General features: G+C 39.8%; 1 long non-coding RNA gene across 1 annotated transcript; it reads right to left on the bottom strand.

The window, feature by feature from the left end:
* Positions 1–1845: 1845 nt before the first annotated feature.
* On the bottom strand, positions 1846–3884 carry LOC133225810 (uncharacterized). Its single transcript, XR_009729288.1, has 2 exons — positions 3633–3884; positions 1846–2697 (listed from the first exon to the last, which is right to left on the bottom strand). It is a non-coding gene; the product is annotated as an uncharacterized LOC133225810 (long non-coding RNA).
* Positions 3885–5274: the final 1390 nt, after the last annotated feature.

The raw sequence follows: 5274 nt of genomic DNA, 5'->3' as shown, positions 1-5274 counted from the left end.
TGCTGAACAGTACATACCTTGAGTAATCTATGTGTCCTTAATGATATGCAGGCTTTGTCTGAGTTCCCATACAGACTCAGCATGGCCAATGTATCCCATTTGTATGGTACAGGGCCATAACCATACTGAGCAGAATCTATATGCTGTGCTGAGTCTCTTGCGAAAGATGCCAAGATCCTAGGAAAGGACCCATCCCTTTTGTTTTCCCTGCAGCATCTCTGTCACAGCAGTGGCCAGGAGGACAGCTGCATGCTGGACCTTTTTGTACCATTCCCATAGGAATGTTCCCTGCTGACATGTCCTTGGGAGGGCCTGGAAATGCAGCCATGGCTGTCTTGTTGCAGGTGTCACGAGGGACTGTAACAGTGAGCAGGAGAGGGAAGGAAAAGACAAAATTTGAGATGGCATTTCTACTTGAGGGCAGGGAACTTACTTTGTGTGCTGATTTGGTTTCTCTTTAAGAAAGTGATTTGTGATGTTGGGGAACAGGAATACTACTTTATCAGAAAGCAACAGTGGTTCAGAACAGCAGAAGAGAACTGAGACATTATCCTCAACAGCAGCTTTAGGACTGGGACACAGCAAGAGCTCCGGGGGGTGGAAATTGAGTTAGCCAAAGTTCCTTTCTGAAAGCACAGGTGGAAAATCAGCAGCTGGGGTACATTTTGGAATTATAAGGTTCATTTTCACTCAAAAGAGATAAAATCAGTCACACGTCCAAAGGTCCACAGGGAGTCTGTACTGACAAAAAAAAGCTGAACCCGCATCAGCCTTCTGTTCTCCAACATACTTGGTATGTAGAGTCTTCCACCTGTACTCCTCAAAATTATTTGTACATGTTAATTCTCACAGCCCACCCACCAATGATGTGATAATATTATCCATCTAAGCATACATTTCCTATGCAACTAACTACTTCAGTTCACTGACTTGTTTATCAGAGAAACTCTCTGTGCTGGTGCTTGCAACAGAATTTCATCATCTTTACCTGAGTATCACAAAAGGGTGGAGGTCTATCAGCCTTTCCTTTTCTGGCATGTGCTGGGAATTGCCCCTGGGGATGAATCTAAGCATGGCAGAAATAAGTAAGTTCTTTCTTAAGGCTCAAGATTTTGCTTTAATCTCTGCTCCAAAGGCTCTACCAAGCACCAGTCCAATTCCTCCCTAAATACCTAAAGTTTTCCACAAATATTTCTTCTGTGTGTATCACAAACCTGGACAACATTTAAGCTAAGTACTTGAACATGAATATGAAATTTGCTCTAGATCAGAGTCTTAAAGAGATCATGAATTTAGGGATTCTTTCTAGTGGAAGGCTTTTATTGCATTATCAAATACATCACGAATAAAATTGTTTCAAACAAAAGCATCAAATGAAGCCCAGATAGTTCTATAAACTTGTTTATTGTCTATTGCCCTGCAGTTCAAAACTGATCCTGACACTAGCAATTTATGAGGGTTGATCCTGTGGCTAAATGCACAGTAACTTGGAGGATTCAAGATCTTGAAATGGGTCAGGTCCAAGCCCTAAGGAAACAGGCACATCTTGTGTGATCCAACTGACTGCAGTACAACTCTAGGGTTTGACATCTGTGTTCAGACTTCTCTTCCAAAATCTATTTGCTTTAGAAGGTGGGGTGTTGGGGAGGAGGGAGAGGAGCTATAAGAAACAAATGACTAACTGCAAGAAGCAGCAATTGGACTCAGCATGTTCTGCTAATATACACCTGATAAAAAAAAAAATAAATTTTTCTCCTCACTGCAAGCAACCAGTTTTATTAACATTGAACGATAATGCAGAATGACTGTGGGGGAAAAATGTTTAAAATAATAAAAGAAACCCTGCAGGTGAGCAAGATTGATTTTAATAAAAGCTTCAGAGGAAATATATCTCTGGGATGTTTTCTCCCCCCTTCCTCTTTTGAGGGTGAGATGTGCAGTCTGGCATTGTCAGTCTTACCAGCAGGAGGCCAGTGACAGGATGAGCTGTGTGGCTGACAGGACTGAAGTAAAATCTCCAAGTAGTGCAGTGCAGAATGGCCAATATTAGAGATTACATGGGGGAGAAAGGATACACCAGGGTTATTCAGATATCATTACACACAGCAAAAATAAACCCCAAAACAACAACAACCCACAAACATATCAGAATGACAGCTCTGCAAAAAAGCAGCAAGAACTGAACTCCATCATATTCAAACCATACTGAATTAGAAAGAAAAATATCACTAGCAACAGACACACATTACATCCCACACTCTTTGAAGGGAGCAGATAGAGCTGCAAAGGGCTCATATTCTTGTAAAAAATACAAATCACAGTGCCTGAAGATTACAACCAAGCTGAAAGTGAAGTAAGTCCAACGCAATACCTTGTTGATATTTCATTCTTCAGTGACCATGTAGCTCCAGCTCAGTTTTTACCTGTCCAAGACCTGGTAATGGGACTGTCACTCCCACAGTAATTACTCACTCAAGTAACAGGTACACGGATGTGTAGCACATTGGATTTCACAGTTTGTGACATTTTTTCCGGTAGGGTTAAATGTCAGTATTGATGATTAAAACTTTGAAGTTGTTTCTCTGCAACATGTTGTGCTAAGCCTGTTTTTTTTTCTCCCACTTGTCTTCAGAAGCCATCTCCTCATGCCACTCACTCTTCAGGATGGCAGCACACTACCTGCTGAGCTATGAAGTCCTATTATTCAGAGGAATTCTTGTTGTAGTTTTTATCAGTGTTCTGCAGCACCTCGTCTTATCTAATACTCTTCTTGCTGGAAAAAGAGAACTTTAAGGCTTTCACAACTTTGCAACTTTTGCAGGTTTGCCTACCCTCTTAGGCTTTAATGTTTTATTGAGCTATAGCACATTGTTTGAATGAACTAGGTGCTTTATCACAATCCCTACCACAGAAGAACAAATCTGGGAAACGTCTGTCCTCAAAAGAGAGTAAGTGGGAAAAGGATTCTTTGATAGTGCATCCTGTGAACATACTATTTTTGACAAATAAACATGAAATGGCAGCAGAGATCCCCATTCCAGAAGACAGCTGCATCATATCTAATCAGTCTACTAGGCTGGCCATTGGAATCACAGGCTCCCAAGGGCAGAGCTGAGGGAAAAGTACTCAATGCCAGCTTAGTCACAAAAAAAAAACACAACCCAAATCAACCAACCAACCAAATAAACAAACAAAAAAGTAAAGGTGACAGAGAAAGACCAAGAAGAAATGATAGTGGATTCAGATTTGGAGAAGGAAAGGGAGATAAGCCCTATTTGCAAATGTTGATCACATTTGGTGATTAGCCTCCGCCAAGAAAAATATGGAGGGTCTTTTTTTGGTAACATTTCAATTCAAAACAAATCTGGATTTCTGCTCTGAAATAAGACTTTCTTTTTTTCTTCCTGTGGAAAAGAGAGATAAATAGAAAGACAAGGTCTAGCCTCAAATAGCAAATGAGAACACTTGGTGTCAGGCTGAATGCAGTGTTTCAGTTCAACATCTCGTGCCCCCACTTCCCTCTCCCCCCTTTATTTTAAACAGCATAGATAAAATGTTCTGGTTTGTTTTGAAACACATTTCTGCTGTTCAATTGTATGAATAAATAAGTAAATGAGCTGCTGTTCACAAACCTGTGCTTAAGAGACCAAGAGCTGAGTTGATGGAACTGCTTCAAATGTACTCCAAAGACCATGGCTGAGAGCACTTACAGTTAATCCAAGGGTGATTTTACCTAGGGAAGAGTTGGGAAGAAGAGTGTAAAATGAAGGGGTGGAAAGAAATAACATTTCTTAGACTTTCCTTGCCTTGCATGGGCAGCTGCCCAAGGCAAGTAATCCACTGCCCCATGGTAGAACATGTTCACAGGGACAACTACGTGAACTCTCATGTGATGCACCTGTAAGTTGCCAATAATTCTGGCTGTCTGGTGAGAACAGCTTTCACACTGCTAGTTTATGGTTTTGCCTCTCAGCAGGAACTTTGAATTTATCAGAACAGGCTGTTCTACATATATGGCTGACATTGCAATTTATTGTATCCCACACATTATACCCAAGCATATGTCCCTATGTGAAGTGCTGTTTTACTCATTCAGCATTCATGCGTGGATGATTTCTTGTGCCTAAAGTATTCAATCTAATAGGCACTTTTAGTATACACAACTACAGGCACTAAGATTAAGGATTTAAAATAGTAGACCAATATATTACATAAATGAAAATCTCTTTGGCACCCACAGATATAATATAGTATTTGGGCTTTCTGACCTTGAGTACAATTTCCATATACTCATAAAAAATTGATAGCGCTTCTTATTATCTATTCCCCTCTGCTCAGCCCACCCACTCTCCCCTCCTACATCACAGCCGCCACCTCTCATTACCCAGCCCTGTACACCAGCCTTATGGTCACCTCCAGAGGTCTCTGGGGCAACTGGTTCAGGTTCTGCAAGGAGGCTGCTGTGCTCTGTAATCATCAGGAGCATATCAGGGAGCACACCTCTTCACTTTCAGTCAAGAAATTGACAGATTTCTTGTCTTTGCAACATGAGATGCAAAGAAAGCTTTCCACAGCTACATGTGTCTTTAAGTGGTTTACAGCACATCACCAGGTTTCTGAGAAACCTGCTTCTCTGAGACATCAGTCAAGCAACAGCTCGGGTTCTATCCTTTTTATTGTTCAGGCATCAGCACAATAGTTCATTCCTAGTATTTAGAGGGGGGAGGTTATTATTCCTGTTTTAAAAAAGGCTTATCCATTCTATGATTGAATTAATAACAGAAAAAGCTTTAATGGGGAATAATGTGTATCTAATTATTAATGTACTGTAGAACTTAGCTTTTATATTGCAATTTATATTGCAATTACCTTCTTTGTGATATAAAGCAGAACAATACAGAGGAAGAACTTCTTTATTAATGCCTAATAGCATGGTAATTTAAAATATTCAAGTTTCCTTAATAAGGTGCTGTATGAATGTTACCTAATTTGACAAGATTAATTATACAATTAATTTGAGACTGCTCTCAATTAAATTAGTAAAAATTCTTAAGAATACAGGAACCTAACATGAAGTGAGATACCTATTAAACAGGATATTAATTAGACAGAGATGAAATAATGCATGCTTTGTTAATATAAAGGGCATTGAGGAGTTGGTAAAGATGTATTATTTCATTACTTTAATAAAATAAAGGTGGACCAGGCCCCCCCAAAAAAAAAGAAAAAAAAAGAAAAAAAAATCAGAGAATCCTTCAGAAGACTGTGTAATGG

This window comes from Neopsephotus bourkii, unplaced genomic scaffold, assembly GCF_033783945.1.
Source record: "Neopsephotus bourkii isolate Nb327-2 ecotype Australia unplaced genomic scaffold, CSIRO-AGI_Nbou_v1 NB_1767, whole genome shotgun sequence".
Classification (NCBI taxonomy): Eukaryota; Metazoa; Chordata; class Aves; order Psittaciformes; family Psittacidae; genus Neopsephotus; species Neopsephotus bourkii.
This window is presented reverse-complemented; position numbering and strand designations above follow the sequence as displayed.